A 17,212-nucleotide genomic window follows, 5' to 3' on the forward strand; every position below is an offset into this window, starting at 1 on the left:
TAGGTGTCACAAGTTGAAAGGGATCCTGATCCTGACCCCCCGCAACTGAATCGAGTTATTATAATCCCTTCCAAGCGATTGGGCAAATGACTGACAACATTCCTGAGGCAGGAATCGGTGAGAGACTCAGCGAAGTCCCTGTATGTGTACTTCAAAGCAGGAAGTCCAGTTGGGAAATTTAAGCCCAGACAGGTCGCTGTCTGGATCACATTGAAGCACAGAGGCTAACTCTGGTTGGTGGAAGGTGGTTCAGCACCGGGGACAGCTCCCTGGCGCTAGAGAGGAGCCTTGGCATTAGTGCGAAAGGCTGGACAAGGACCAAACGTTTTCACTGGAGAGCTGAGGGAGTCACAATTCGCAGAAAGTACCTGGAGGTATCCAGGCAGGAGAGGCTGGCAGTGCCTGCAGTCACCGTCCACCTCCCACCCGGTACCGTCCCGCCCGATCCCCCCCACAACACGCCGGCTTCTTCTTCTCTGGTTTGTTGCTTCATAGTTTCATGATGGCGCTATCCTGAAAACCAGTGAGTGGGAATAAAGTAAGAGTCAGTGAAGGGGCAAAGAATTGAGGTCCTTTCTTCTATCAAGCATGAAAATCCCCTCTGGAAGCCCCTATAGGCTTCCGATGACCTGCAGAGGAAGGTGGAAAAGTATCTGGGTAATCAGTTTGCAGGAAGGAAGGGAACAAGTCAGGAGGGTCTCTGCAGTGGTCCACCAAAAAGGCCCCAGCTGTAGAATCAGCAACACCATTGCTGGGCAACGGCACCTGGGCTTCAAAATGCTTCCCCCACAGCCAGCCCCTTTCTACAAGCTAAAGAAATAGGCAAGACTAAACAGAGCATCTTCTCAGGAAGTCAGGAAGCAAAGCCATGGCATCTTCAGCCGTGCTATTTCAGTTGTTAAAAGTGGTAGTAAAAAAGTGGCACCGTGTGAAGAGCGTTTCTCTCTTGTTTTTCCAGCATGAAAGGTGGGTCCTGACCCAGTGATAGTAGAGGTCTCAGTTTCTGAGAACCAATCCTTCAGAGATGTTGGTGGATTTTGTGACTTTATAGTAGAACAATTTAACGAAGATGTTTATGTAGTTTGAATCCCATTTTCCACTTTCAATTAGATGTTCTAAGACCTCTGGGTTTTTCCTTAATGCTACATTCCATGAGTGTAATGTACTGTGTAAAAATAATTTGTTTTGAAGATGTCATATCATGGAGCTAGAATCGCATTAACACTCATCTAAGAAATTACAAAGTTGTTGCGTTGGATAGGAAAACCTGAGAGCCAGGGCTGTCTCATCCGATGGTGAGGAGTCGCTCTCCGAGTTTTGGTCGTGGCAAACTGGAGCATCCATGATTCTAAGATGAGAAACGGATGCAGAAAGAAAGACGGCTCAAAGGTCCCAGAGATGATGAATCCGCTAGTTTCTCCCAGTGTTAATGCTCATAGTTTGAAATGAAATAGATTTTAATTTCTTGCATGAATTAATGAATACTTATGATAAATGCCTTGAAAGCACTTTCTAGTGTCTGACCAAAAATTGGAGTTCTTCAGATATATTAATTTCTTTCAGAATGGAAAAGCCTGAAAAGGTTGAGTCACTATGCTGCTAAAGTGATGTGGGAATTAAACTGTTCGGCTTCTCCCCTTACCTCTAGGATGATAAAGCCACTTGCCAATGTGACATCACACTTACATGTCTAGTGAGGATTGCAAATGTGGTGTCACTGAGCCCAAGCGGTACCACCTGCCACCCAACACTGGTACAAAAAAAAAAAAAACTAGTCACTGTCTTCTATGGCTTCTCCTTTTAACTCTTCATGTTGCCTTATTGCTACCTGACATTTATTATCCATTTAGTATGTGTTTCCCTGTGTGGCAACATAACTATCAAGTGAGCAAGTATTTGTGTGTCTTGTTTTTCACTGTGTTCTCACCGGGGCCTAGAAGAGGGCACTGAATAATGAGCAAAAGTTGACCAAAGGTGCCTGCGAATGAGTACTGGTGACCTTGAGTAGGACATGTGTAGGATGTATAATTTTCAGTCGTCACTTAATAAGCTGTCCATGGCACATCAACCAGAGAAAGAAGAGAAGCCTCCTGGGTAGAGATGGACTTGGAATGGAGGGTAATTGGGAACCCAGCCACTTCAGCTGCCCTCACGCCACCTCGATCGCTCCTTGTCAGGACTGTCAGTATTCTCAACTCTGCACGGAGCACCAGGAGATAGGTGGGAGAGGAGAAATAATTCTGAGGCTGTTCACTGGGAACCAGGTGACTCGCTCCTGGTTGTCTTCCAGAATCTTCATATGACTACATTTAACCTCAGTCCTAAAGAAGATAATCATTAAAAGGGCTAAATGTCACAACCCAAACCAGGCCTCTGAATTCTGCTAACAGGGATGGTGTATGACCCACACTCCTTACAAACTGACCTCAGATGGTCACTGAAACACTTCAGTGAGAGTGGAGATAAACAGAAAATAAAGACAGAACTGGTTTCCTCGTGTTTAATGAGGTCACAGAGTGAGTGAAGATTTTAGGACTTGGATAAGGTGTTCTAGAAACTTCAGCTCCATAAGGCAAATGAATCTCAGATCCTCCTCCCACTGGTGGTTTTCAGTGGCTCTGATGACAAAATACTGCAGCTGCTGTGTTGGCACTTGGAGGGACTGGGAAACAGACTGAGCCTTTGCGTCCTCCTGTAGTCATTTGTTTGTTGAACTGTGGGGGCGAAGGTGCCCCTCAAGCTGAGCGCTGCCCTGTGTGTGGCCTCTCCCACCTCAGCCACATAAAACTCTGGGGCAGTGCACCTGGGCCTTCCCATCCATGGGGGAGCTAAGCAGAGAGAACTCAGTTGGCCCATCCAGTCACACCGCTTCTTGGTGACAGCAGACACAGGTCCTCTGGCCCCAGAACCAGATGTGACTTTTGTTCCAGGTGTATCTTCTTTGGGATCCAGAAATATTCCCCACTGGGATGGGCAACACCTGGGCAAACCTAGAGGCTCCCCCACTGCAGTGTACACTTTCAAGCCTTGTCCTCCACCTCTGCTCTCTACCCAGACAAAAGTTTCCGGACACACTGAAAGAGCTCAGGGTCACAGGGGCCTGCAGTCTTCACACCGTTTTTCACCTGACCTGACTCTGGGTGCAAATCCCTAATCATGACTGACTGGCTGGATGACGGTGGCTACTGGGATGTGAGCTGCATGCCCTGTTCGCCTCTGGGACCTCATCCTAGAGCAGCACCTGGAACTAAGGTGCTCGGGGAATGAGGCCATTGAGTTCTGAGTCCTGACTTCCTGTCCTGAAAAGGAGGGTAATAGTGATACTTTGTTTATAAGACTGCTTCAAAAATGGTGTATAGTAACCCACATAAGATGCTTAGCATACTGCCTGGCATGCAGTCAAAACTCAGAAAATTTGGCCGACAGTGATGACTATGATCTCAATGGAGGGGGAGGAGGAGACTCTGGCAATTACTTCCTGAAACCCACACTGTCAGGCACTGTGCCAGATACTAGGGAACTGAAGATAAATGTGCAGGATTTGCATTCCATAAAGCTTCACGTTCTGTCCTTTAATTCATTACATGTGTTTCTTCCATTAGAATTGTAGCGTTACACATAACTTCAAATTACTGAAGGCCTGCTTTCCTCTCCATGTTTTGCTATACTGTCCCTTTACCTAGAAAATAAAGGTCCCACAGGAGTCTGTTTTGCTTCTTCCTCTATTGATGAGCGCAGTCCAAGCCTCAGGTCAGTGTCTGCAGCCTGTGAAGCACCTGGGCATCTTCACCTGAGCAGACAAACACTTGCCCAAGAGAGCGCCTCGTAACTGATCATCCCGCAAGTTCTCACTTTGATTCTTATGAAAAGAGAAGCGGCCTAAAGCAGCTCACTCCTGGCTCTTCCTGCAGCATCCTCATTGTACGGTCCATCTACTTCCCGTAGGAGGAAATTCCAGTGATCCTGGACCCTGCATCTTTTGAGTTTATTTCAGAGAGCACCCTGGCAGATGGGAAGAAAGGAAAAGGAGAAAGACTGGCGAGGCTGGCTGGACTTTTTCTCAAAGCTCAGGACGACCTGTCGGCATTCCTGTCATTGCTTAAGTGTCCCTAACGGCTGTCTGAGAACAGCGTGCCAGTCCCCACAGAGGGTCTGATGCGGTCATGACCACACAGGTACTGCAGCCTGATTCTTTATGAGAAAAGATTGTGTGTGGAGCCCCAGTACACATGTAGGGTCGAACTACATCTCTGGTTAGGGGTTTGAAAGACCCACAAGTCCCTTTGGCCCTTTCCTGATAGCTTCTGGAAATCCCTGCCAATTTTCACAGCTCCAAGGCAGACCAAGGTTGGGAAGAAAGAGAATTCTGATTGCCTGCCCTGACCTGCATCATCCCGGGACAGCCGGAACCCGAATGGGCACCATGACTACCTTTCCAGCCACCCACAAGGAAAATAGGCACCCAGGAAGCAGTGGAGGGGAGAGGACCCAGCACGGACTGAAGACATGCCCTGTAACTGGCCTCCTCGTAGAACGTGTGGTATCTGGAGCAGCCCAGAGCTCCATTGCCAAGCCACCCTTGGAGCCATGGCGGTTACTTCCAGCTGCAAAAACTAGTCGCCTTTCCGAGGTCTCTGTCCCATTCCCGCTCACCCTCTCCTCACACATGGAAGCCTCTCTTGTTCACTATTTCTTTGTGACGCTGCTGTGGTAAGAGATAAGGCTGGATGAAATACTGCTCAGACTGAGGTAAACTAATATGAGAAATATCGGGCTCTTAATGTTGGAAGGTTTTCAATGATCCCTCAAAGATAAAAAGGAAGAAATTAGACATTTTCAAAAATGGCTCTGCAAGAATGGAAAAACAAATCCTTGGCCCTAGACGAATGCTCAGAATGTATTATATAATATCTGATTTCCCCTCTCAATTGTAGTTATTTCATGCATGTTACAGATGAGGCCATTGTGTCAGTCAGAGACCAATTTCAATCCCAAGGTTGATTACACAGTCAGCTCTCCCCAGCCCTTGTGCCGGCCCTGTGTCCCCCACCCCTACACTCACACAGCCATTGATTTGCAAGAACAAGGATTGGGACTGATTCATTAGTGAAACATCCTAATGAATACTTGGTTGCATTTAACCTTTAGCTGCAACAAAAGTCTCAGGGTTGCCATAGTAATGGGATATTAAGTCCATGGCGCCTCCCTCTCCCTGAGCAGCTCCGGTGAGCTGTCGCACCACAGCAGGCTTCAACCCGGGTCATGTCAGAACTGCGATCCCCCTGTTCGCCCATGGAGTTCCCAACTGTGGGTGAAACCTGCAAAAGGTCGTTCTGCTCCACTGCCATTAAAATAAATGTGACATCTGCAGTGTAAAGTGAGAGCTAGGGAAGTAACCTGTCCCTTTGACCATTTGATGACTGTTTGACCATTTGATTAGGAATTGAAAGACAGCAGGATGGCACCCAGCATGAGCTTCACCCGTAGGATTCCCCTATTCGTGAGGGGAAATCCCAGTTGCAGCGGTGGGCAGGGTTGGTGAGCTTCCTCTGGACCCAGCCCCTCTCCTGCCGAGTGCTCACTCTCTGCCAGGTGCCAACTTGTGTCTTGGGCATGTTCCCTACACGTGGGGGGCTCACAGAGAAGGGGGCAGGTCACAGAAACCTCACTGGGGTCACACCCCAAAGTAACGCCATTTAGCAAATCTCCTCCCGCAACGGCCTGTCTCCTGCTAATTCCTCTCCCTTCCCTCCCTTCCCCGTTACGTTTGGAACATTTGCCCTATTCTAGTTTCCCACGTCCTCTGTCATGTCCTGTGACACACATGTCCTCCTGTCCTGTAGAGAATGTAGGCTTTCCCCAGCCAGCCTACAGAGTGCAAATACACCTACCCTTCTTTCTCCTTCCAGTTTTTCTTCCTTCCTCCTCTTCTTCTTCCTTCTTACCATCAATTCATTCATCAGTTATTTACAAAAGACCTGAGATGCACCCATCCCTCTCCCAGGCGCTGCACATACAGCTCTGAGCTTATGTCCTCCTTGGGAGTTTGTAAATTAACTGTATGCTCGGAGTAAATAAAGCATACAGGAAGGTACATGGTGCAAACGGAGATCATCTTTTGCTTTTCTTTCTGAGTGGTGTTTGTTTTCCCCAATCTTCTCACCCCCAGTATTTGAAAGCCAAGCAGTGAGGCCAACACCCTGGAAGTCATTTCTCCCATCACCCTCTTTTCCCAGCTCCTTCTGTGGGGCTGAAGCCATCTGATCACACCGTCTCCGCTCCTCCCAGCCTCTGGGGCTCTTCCCCACATTCGTGGGGATTCTGGAACTCTGGGTCTGCGTTCAGTTCCCTAGGCACCCTTTCTCCTCCCAGTGTCTGCAGGATGTCTGCAGCTGATCTGAAAGCCCAGCTTCGTGCCTTGCGTCACACCAGCGATATTTATACCTCTTCCCATGAGCAGGCAATTCATAACCCAACAGCCCAGACCTCACTCATAGCCTGACTTCTCCAACTCCAGCATCTCCCACCTAGAGTCTTCTCCCAGCCTGTGACTCTTTGTTCTCCCCTCTTCCTCCCTCCTGGACACAGCGTTTGCCTTACCAATGTCTCACACACATACACACACGCACACACACACACCCTGCCAGTTCTCCATCCTCTTGGGCACAGCGCATCAAGAGGCATCTTCATTTTCCCCTGAATCCTTAGTCCCCTTGTTCTATTAAACCCAAGGTCCTTATCACCACAGCCCATCTTTGTTCTACACTCTTGTGATCCCAGTAGCCCCAAATGTGCATTTGTCCTAGTTCCCAGAATCTGTAAATATGTTTCTAAGTGACCAAGGAGACCTTCCAGATGCAGTTAAGGGTATTGAGTGAACTCATGTTCTGGATTATCCAAGTGGAGCCCAGAGGGATGGGGGATTGGAGTTAGAAATAGCGATGCGATGATGAAAAGGGAGGACAGGGCAGTGCCGCCATGGACCGAGGACATGCATGACCGTAAGACGCTGGACAGGACAGGCGGGGGTTCTCTCTAGTGCTCCCAGCAGGATCTGCCCTACTGACTCCGCGACTCAGACCTCTCACCGCTGGAACTGCAGAATAGCCGATCAGAGTTGTTTGAAGCCATTCTGATTGTCGTGATTCGCTACAGAAGCCATCCAGAGTGCCAGCACCTTTGTGACTACAAAGCAGATGCGTGGGGACCCTCGGCCCTCCAGCGCTCCCCCCGGGGCCTGGCTGCTCCTCTGCGCCTCTGTGCCCTGTGCACCTCCTCTTCCCGGCTTGTGGAGGTCTGCAGGCAAACCTCTGTTCCTCTGACAGCATTCACAGTTACCCTTCTGCCACCCCTTTCCGGGCCAGCCAGGGCGATGCTCGTTAGGGCCCGTCGCAGAGGGCTTCTGCAGTTCTGAGTCACTTTCCTTGGGAGTCGTGACAGAAAGGTGGGGTGATCTGTGGCCAACCCTCGGCCAGGCCCACTGGACAGAATAAAAGCTCGAGAAGTGGTCTCTCGTGTGTTTTCTCTTTGCAGGTGATGCAGGGAAACATCGTTTACGATCTTAAGGTCAACCAGAGAGCTTTGCGGATGGAGGCGGGCCAGTGCCAGGAGGGGAAACAGGACATTCCGACTGCTTGGATTTCCTTGTGGGGGGATGCATTTTATTATTGGGTTTGATATCACCTCCCCAGGGCCCCAAGCAATTCAGTGACTAGAATTCAATGACTGTTCATTGTACAGAAGGTGGCAAAAAACAGTTAACTGGAGACCTTTATTTTTTAAAATGTGAGAAAAACACTTGAAGTTCCTGGTTAGTTTGAACTTCGCAGTTATATTTTAGTTTTTACTATAATATATTTCTGTTTGGTTTTGAACGTGTCTATTTTATCACAGGCAAGACTCTTATGATGTTCTCAAGTTAGGGAACAGAAATCTGCACAGGGATGAGACTAACATTTCGTGATTTGCAATGCTTTGCTAAGTGATTTCCCCAAATAAGCCATGCAGTAATTACTAGCTCAGAAAATTGGGACTTTTGGTGCTCGGCATATAGAAAATATGAGACTGCTTAAAAATATTTGCTAACTCAACGAGAAATGCATAGATATTTTAGAAATCAGTCTGTAAGACAAGGTGGCAGCTGAGATTCCCCGTAAGGCTGCAGTTCTCCCCTTGCCTTTGTTTGTCTGTGGAATAAGCTGAATGTGCTCATTTGTTTTTGTCTGGGAGAATCCTTTCGGTGCATTGATTTGTGGTTTTCAGGGTAAGGCAGTCATCTCAAATCTCTCCATCTCCCAGTGTGTTCAGCTACTATTCTAGCTTAATTTGCTAAAATAACCACAGCTCTGGACCAGTCCGTTGCATTTTTCTTTAACAGCCAGTGCTGGGGTGAGGGGGATTCCGCCATCTCTTCTGCAGTTAAGGGACACTGAAATCTGCTCTCGATATGTTTCCTGGGAGCAGACGTCTTCTCTGCTTGGCCTGGTCACACAGTGGCAGGAGGGAGAAAGTGGGAAGGACACGCAGCATGCAGCAGAGGGTGTTGAGTGTGTCCACCTGCAGTAGGAGAAGCTGTGGTCCAGGGCCGGTTAGGACTTCCTGTGCTCTCCAGAGACTGGCTCCAGATGACCTGTACCTTTTCTGCAAGGCCCTCTGTGTGCTGTGACCTGAAGCTGGCATCCCGAGTGTGAGCGGAGAGGCCACTGCCCACCGTCAGCCCAGAGCAGGTCTCCCATTCCTCCTGGGCTGGGGTCAAGCATAGCATGCGGTCCCTGTGAGGCACAGGAGCCTGCCGATATCCATCCTTCAGCGGGAGCCAGAACCTGCCCTCTGGAGTGTGGTCCTTCATGTAGCCCTGTTGCCAAGCCCAGAGTTTTCCTGTGATCATTGTCACTGCATGGACCATGAATTCCACACTAAAAGACGAGGGAAAGCACACACACACCCTCATACAGTCAGTGAAACACTGTCGTATACACACATGCAGTTTCCCCCCCCTCCCCCTCTCTCCCTCTCTTACACACGCACATGCACACGCACACACACACACACAGAACATTTGAAGATTGCCTGAAAGAAAGCAAAAAATAAATAAAATCAACCCAGTGTCTTTCAGAGAATGGAAGCATTTCCTGTCCTCGTTCAAACTGCCCATCATTTCCCTACCCTGTCACAACTGTGGCCTCAAAGCATACCCTCTACCGGACCCTACCCACCCCGGGAATGCCAAGGAGCAGCTAGCTAATCCTGGGACCTCCCCAAGTGATGCCCTCATAGATGAGGAAACTGTGGTCAGTCCATGTTACATTATGAAAAGGCCATCAGGATTGGAAAAAGAAGGCTTGGGATCAAGGCCCAGCCATGTTGTTGGTGAGCTTGGGACCATGGCTCTGAGTCTCCTTCCCATTTCCATGATAGAGATGTAGGATGGTGGGATCCTCAGGAATCATTGCAAAATCAAAATATTCAAGTCCACAGACTCAAAGTCAAACCTAGCCTCTCTCCTCGACACCCTCCATCTCCCACTCAGTTAAAAACCCCAGGATTTAGGTCTAGATGTTCCATTTGACCCAGCCATAGTTCTGCTGGGTATCTTTCCAAAAGATTTAAAAGAATCATACCACAGAGATATATGCACACCAATGTATATAGCAGCACAGTTTGTAATAGCTAAAACTTGGAAGCAGCCCATCTGCCCATCAGATGGAAACTAGATAAAGAAGATGTGGTTTTTCTATAAAATGGAATACTACTCAGCCATAAAGAATGAGAAATTAGAGTTATTCAAGGAAAATGGATACATATTGAGGATATACTCCTAAGTGAAATAAATAAGCCACACATGTGTAAATACCGAACAGTTTTTCTCTGGTGTGAAAAACTATTATAGTACATAAGATACTAATGAGATAATTGACAATGCAAAATAGGAAGAAAAGGGCTAAAGGTGTAGGGGAAGTGGGAAGGGTAGGGGAAAGGAAATACGGGGAAAGAAAAATATGAGAAATGTAAAAATGGAAATAAAGAGTTTGTAAATGGGGAGGGGAGGAGGGGTGAAGGGAGGGCAGGGACAAGGGGAAAAAATGAGAACCAAGACCCGTCATGTGAAGGTACAGGGTCCCAGTAATGAATGTAACTGTACTGTAGACCTAGATTATACCAATAAACTCAATTTTAAAACAATAAAAAATAAACACCCCAGTATCCACTCGGCGTGTGGGAGTGAGGATGGCACCAGCAGTCATGGGCCGGGCACTTCCCCAACTCCCAGCCTGTCTCAGTCAGTCCGTCCTCACCCGTCGCTTTCTCTCTGTCCTCTGCTGCAGCTACAGCTCCAGCCAAGGAGATGTTCCCCTTGCTCTTTTGTCCTGTGACAGAAGACCATTCACATCTGCCGTGCCCGCGGCCACTAACCCCATCCATGTGTCTTGAGTGCATAAGAAGAATGATCTTTTTTTCCAAACGCTGGTGCTGTGTTGCTCCTTTTGGAGCCTTCTGTGGCTCTCCATTACTTCTGGAATACAAAGCATGGTCCCTCTGCTCCTGTCCTCACCCCACACCACCTACCCACCGTGCTCACTGTGCTCCCTTCTGGTCTCCCGTGGACACATCACACCCCCCTAACCACACAGGGGTCTTTGCACTGTTCCCTCTGCCCAGCATGCTGGTCTGTGTACCTTGCACCCAAGTCTAGACGACTCTCAGCCTCCAGATTCGGCCCAGCGTCCTATCCTTTTCCATTCCCTTGTGAAACCAAACCCCCTGATTCTCCCACTCCACATTTCCCACAGTTGTCCTTCCACTTCATGGCTTTGCTGGTTGGTGTCTGTCTTCCCCACCACACTGCACACTCTGATGTGCAAAGGTAGGAATTCTGGCTATTTTTCCCACCATTCCATCATTTCTAAAGCTATTGCTAGCCCTTCCTTGTGCACAAGAGTCACTCAGGGAATATACGGAAAACATGAGATACAAAATGTGTCATTTTTTTAAAATTCTGGCCATTGAGTTTATATCTGTTGAGAGCTTACTGTGCACCAGACACAGTGTTTAGTTTACTTGTAAGCACACCACTGCCCAGAAGTCTTTGGTGGCAATACTGTTCTAAAGATGGGGTATTATAATGATGAATTAAAACTTGAATGTAGTTGCTTTGTCAGTGGAGAAGTGGGGGAAATGAAATATGCCACTGGTGACAAGTTGACATTGCTGCCTGACCTCCAACCTGCTCCTCTCTACTCCCCTTTCCCCCATGGTAGCAGATGCATGAAGGACTACATTTCCCAGCCTCTTTTGCAGCCAGATGAAGTCACCTGACCAAGTGTGGGCCAGTGGCCCTGTGGCTTCCTCCAGGGACTCCTCTTTATGCTGGGCTGGCCATCATCTCTCGATTCCTTTTTTTTTCCTTCTGGGTGAAATGTGAACATACAGATAGGTAGGTAGTGGTGGCCTCAGACAGCAGAGCAAGAGGTAGAAAGACCCAAGTGCTTCCCACATCAAGGATCCCACACCAGCTTGGGTGCCCAGTCCCAGATTGTGTGTGAGAGATAAATAAACCCCTCTGCTTTGTTCAAGGGCTTTCTATCACAGCGGCACTGGCTGTTGAGGAGGATGCATGTATTACATGTGTGCACATGTGTGTCTGTGTGTATATTTGTATGTGTGTGTGTGAGAGAGTGTGTGTGTGCAGGGGGGGGTGTATTGGAGAGGTTGACTGGCATCTAATGAAGAGATCTCAAACTACATCTGTTAATAGGCTACACATGAAGTGTTCAGGATGTTGTCCTTCTTTCCACTTAAATAGCCGTGAGTCTTCTCTAGATTAAGAGCTCTCAAGATAGTCAGATCAACCTTCCTGCCGTCATTAAACTTTTCCTCTGATGCCATATTTGCCATATTTTGTCCGGTCCTTTTTCCTCCTGCCTTGGCCCTCACCAGGCACACAGTGGGCCCCATTCAGCGAATGAGTGTGCGTGGTCACAAGGGCCCAGGAATAACCCTTTACTGAAAAGGACTTTGGTCCCCAGTCTCACTGAATAGCAGTAGTGTGAAGCAGAGATTCCCAGTGCTACAGAACACAGGGATCCTTGCGCATGATGTTTCCCCTTCTTCCCCGGGAGACATTTGTCAGTGCCTAAAGGGGCTTTCGGTTGTCATGACCCAGGCATGCTCCTGGCATTTAATGGGCAGAGGCGAAGGACGTTGCTCAACGCCCCACAGTGCTCAGGGCAGCCCCACCACAAGGAATGAGGTTGAGGTGCCCTGTCCCAGTGTTTGCCAAATGAAAAACATGAAGAAGGTAACAGAAATGATCTAAAATTCTGTCTTGCTGGTGCCTTCTTGGAGAGATTCCACTGCGTATGTGCCTGTTAGTGGAGTTTACAGTGCATCCTGTTTATTCTCAGAAGATGTCTTTTTTTAAAAAAAATGGATCAGACAGTGAATTGCAGCGTGCCTGAGTCTAGGGCGTGTTCTTGGCCTTGGACAACTTCCTGCCCTTTTCAGAGCAGTGTGTGGTGTCTGTCGGAGAGTGGATCTGTTAGACTTCCTTGGGCTGATAAAGGTTCATCTCCCCAAAAGGACTTGGCGCATCAAATGCCTATCAACCATGGTACACTGAGTAATGTATTCCACATGCGAGTTCAGATACCTGATAATAAAAAGGAAAGTTGTCAGACTTCTGTTGACTTTGGTGTGTGCGGCTAGGAGACCTTCCAGAGGTTTGCAAGGTCTCCGGTGAATGTATGATTTAGACCACAGCTCCTCAATTGTGACATTTAATCCATAGAGATAAATCATCATGCACCATTGGTAGGGCTCTGTATGGATAAACAGGCCTAAAATAATCACATTTAAAACTCCATCCAAGGCTCCATCAGGAAATCGTGAGTTTTTTCCTTTGATAGAAGAGACAGGGAGAGGATAATGGAACTGTTTCCTGGTCATGGTGCTTGCACCAAATTAAATCATGGTCAAAACAACATAACTAACTTGACCTTGGATGTCCTTGGGGAAGGGGGGGGCACTGTTTTTTCTCACAAGGAGGTGGGAATTCATAAACTTGGCCTTGACATCGGCCTCCTGAGAGAGGCTGTACTGCAGGATTGTCAGAAGCTGGCTACAGGAGCTGATCCTCACAGGTTGGCCATGTGACCTTAGAGAGGTGTCTTTATCCTGCTCTGTCCCCTGTTAGATAAGGTAACCCTAACCCCTACCTCATAGGCATATGATTAATATAAATTAATTAGTACCTAGAAACTGTTCAGAACAGAGAACAAGCTCAGCCAGTGCATGTTTGGTTAATAAAATAAAGGCTTTACCCATTGCGTAATGCAACCATGAAAAAACAGACATCCCTGGCTGCTCTTCTCCCCACTAAGCCAGGCCCACTGGATACAATGTGGGCTGATCTTTCAGCATTTGGTCAAAGGGGTAAACTAACACGGAATTCCGCTTAGGAGGAAAAGCAAGGGTATATATTCCCTATAAACGCATCCCCTCCCTCCAAGGTCTCCGGCTTCTGCCTTCTCAACATCTCTCCTGTCTGCTCCATCCCCTCACCCTCTGATCAGGCCTGTGCGTAGCTTCCTGCCTCTCTGCTGCACCTGCCCAGCCTGGCCGGTCTCCCTGCAGCCTCCTCCCCCACTCATTCCACCCCCTCAGAAGCTAAGGTGATCTCTAGAGCAGAAATCTCACCAGGCCCCATCCTGCTCAAAACTCCTATCACCCAAAAGCAGCAGATCCCCAAACCCAAGGCCCTCATTCCTACAGGAAGAGCGCCAGGAGTTGAGCTATGTGGTCTCTGTCACCACCCTGCTCCGTCATCCTAGAGAGTTCAGATCCCAGGACAGAGGGGAACCGAAGCTCACGTCTCTGCCTGCAGGCGAGACACCAGGTCTGCATGCTGACTTCGCTCCCTGTGGGCTACTGAGGCATCAGAGCCCCGACCATGAACACATCAGTGCTGGCCCAGGGAAGGAACCCATGTGGGGCTGGGTCACGGCCGGCTCTCCATAATCATCCGTGATGTCTGGAGGGGGGTTTATTTCTCTGACACCAACCTGGAGACTTCATCCCTGGTCTTTTAAATCCAGATTCCCTCGGTCCAGTTTTAAAGATAAGAGAGGGTGACATCGTGTTTTGTTTTGTTTTGTTTTAAAAAAAAGCTATAAAACAAAACACTGGCTGCTAATTGACTCCTTCCACTAAAACCCAGGTACATCACTTTCTTCCCCACAAACCTATATTTCTAAATATGCCCTCCATTCCCCTCTTACACATTTCTGTATGTTTGAGATTATGCCAGAAACTCCACACAAAGCAGGGACACTGAAAGACAGAGCAGCAATCCAAACTGCAAATATTCACTGTGGGTTGAGAGGCTCAAATAACTATTGGGAATGTTAATCATTTCCAATAGAGAAATTACGAGAGGGAGCACGTTCATCGTATGCATGCTCACTGCTAGCTCAGAGCAATTGACACAGTTTCTGACGGAGCCGGGAAAGAGACGCTGCAACGATAGAAAATACCCAAGACTCACAGTAAACACTGTGTGGCCCCCACCACAGATTCTGGCCAAGGCCCCACTGACCTTGAGAAGTTAGTGCAGCTGCGCCTCACTCTCTTCCTCTTCAAAATCAGGACAAGATCCGTGATACCTTTTGGACTGAAAGGAATGGTGCTGGGTACGTGGCCATGACTTAGGAGAGAGAGGCTGCTATTTCTTACTAGGTCATTTGCTGTCCGAGCCCTTCAACTAGAGACCTGCAGAAAGGACCTGTTGTTTCCCCAGAATGAACCACAGCAAACTGCAGGGCATCGCAGGAGGACAGCGCCTGGGCAAACATAGCTGGTGCTCCCATTAGCTGCTCTGGGGAGGTCCACAAAGGCACAGCCAGGCTGTGAGCTGTACCTTGTCTGTAGGTGGGACGGGCAGGAGCAGGGTTACAGCCATCGTTGGCAGAGAAGCCGTGGTAACTTGTTAACCAGGAAGAGGGTGGCTTGGATGGTGCCCAGGTCCGTCTGTGACCAGGTGCTGTCTGTCCTGACCGCAAGCCTGTGCGTGTCTTTCTGTGGTGTGACGCCACTGCTAAGCGCTAGCCAGTGGAAAGGAGGGTGGGCTGGGGACACCCTCCAGTGCCCTCGTCCTCAACTCATACCAGATCCGGCACGGTGCGATGTATGACTCTTCTCCAAAGTCAGAATGACCAGGGAAGATAAACATTTCGAATCCATGCAGGACCTTGAGCCCGCCATGACGGCGCAAGTAAAGACCCTCCTGAAAAAGGACTCCAGAACTGCTGCAGAAAGGGGCGAAAATGATGGGCTGAGGGTCTGATTAATAGCAACGTGCCTTTGCTGTAATAACATTTTTTAAAAATTTAAACACTGTTTTTATCATACCTCATATGTCCATTAAAATGATAACTGTTCAGTTACTTGAAAAAAAACCCGTGAAATATTTACAACTGGCCAAAAAAAAAAAAGAGTGTCAAAGACCAGCTAGATCCATTGTGTTACATCTATATAAAATTCATTTCAATACTAAATATTTAAAGTTACTTTCAACTATAATTACAATTACTTTACAGTTACTGTTTTTGTTTGGTTTTGGTTTTGGTTTTGGTACCAGGGATCAAACCCCAGTCCTTGCGCTTTCAAGGCAGGCGGCGGCACCACTGAGCTAAATCCCCGGCTACAGTTACTTTTCATTTACCCTGAGGAGTAGAATTACGGATGATGTTTAATTCCTCCTTTTCGGTCATTGAGATTTTTCTAAATCTTAAGAATACGAATATTTCATGATCGACGAGTACAGTTCCTCTGTGGGACTTCGCGTGCTGTTCTTTAGAGTTGGGTCGCCAGTCTAGGAGGCACTAAGCGAAGCGCCCTTGTTTCCTGATGTGGCTGGGGGCCGTCACAGCAGTCACCAGGGTGTTGCTTAGCATCGTGAGGGTTAAATGCCAGCATCTGCCTGAACCAGAACAGAAACAGGGCGGGGAGTCCTACAGAAGCAGTGGGAGTGAGTTGTGCGATGATTCAGCTCTGCAAAATCCAGGCTCCCTGCAGGTGAACCCACATCTCATTCCATGGGAGGTAATGTAGGGGGTTCCGAAAGGGTGCACTTATGCGTGAGTCTGCTGCGGGCTAGCATCTCCAAGGCTTTTTTAAGTGTAGAGTCTCACGGACAGGGCAACCCTCTCAACAGGGGGTAGTAGTGGGGCTTCACCTAGAAGGAGGCTGGAGGGAAGGGTTGGCTAGCTTGGCCAAGGTCACACAAGAAAGACCAGAGGTCAAACCACAGAGAAGATGCCAGGTCTTGCTGTGCACAACCAGAATGACTGACGGCACGTGTGCTTGTCGGCCTACTTGGAGGGACATGGGCCAGCTCTGATGTGCCAGCCCCGTGTCCCAGCGTCACGTGCGTCTTCGAGCTGGCTGTTACCGATTCTGTTAAGAGCATGCATTGTTATTCTGCCTGGGCTCTACTTTGCTTACCTGCACAGTGAGACAAGAGCGCACTTGAAGTACAGGGGCCATATTCCCCCTCAGGTACGGGATTCTGTGTGAACAGAGACGGGCTTTACCTTCACATCTCTCTCCCGTTCCCATGTGCTGTTCCAGAACTGCCAGTCTTGTAAGTCAGCCCAAAGACCCAGCTTCAGAGGCACAAAGAAATCCTTGGCCAGCGTCTTTCTGGATGTTAGTGCTTTGCTCCTAATCACAAGCTACGTTGGAGAAACCAATTATGAATGAGAAGAAAGATCCGGCTCCATCCCAGAAGACCTTTACAGTGGAAGATTTCTTCTTTTCCTTTTTCATTACAGATCCATCAAGTCAGTGCTTTATCTTTCCCATGACATGAGGCTGTGTTTTCCTGGGCTAGATGTAACAAAAGCCTTTGCAAATGATCGGTGACATCTCAACTTACAGCTGCTTTCTCAGATTGTTCTTTAGAATCTCTAACTTCATTGGGAACAGGGAAATCAGAATGTTAGCTTAATACTTTGCCAGAAATGCATGGAGAAGATGTCGTAGAGTGTTCGCAAATGAATATCCAATGATGTGCACTTGGTAATTTCATTCAAAGATGTAAAGGAAACGATTATAAGCGACATCTCTGTTATTTTGTCAAATGTGATCCATCAAAAAATAAAATTTCAACCTATATTCTTGACCTTCAGGGATTTATTTTAAGATCATATGGCTT

At 48.1% G+C, this 17,212-nt stretch overlaps 1 protein-coding gene across 2 annotated transcripts in view; it reads left to right on the forward strand.

The window, feature by feature from the left end:
* Cdh13 (cadherin 13) overlaps nt 1-17,212 on the forward strand; it is a 962,550-nt gene that overhangs the window by 663,027 nt on the left and 282,311 nt on the right. The gene's annotated exons all lie outside the window — the stretch shown is intronic.

This window comes from Fukomys damarensis, unplaced genomic scaffold (assembly GCF_012274545.1).
Source record: "Fukomys damarensis isolate Sample0158 unplaced genomic scaffold, DMR_v1.0_HiC HiC_scaffold_32, whole genome shotgun sequence".
Taxonomy (NCBI): Eukaryota; Metazoa; Chordata; class Mammalia; order Rodentia; family Bathyergidae; genus Fukomys; species Fukomys damarensis.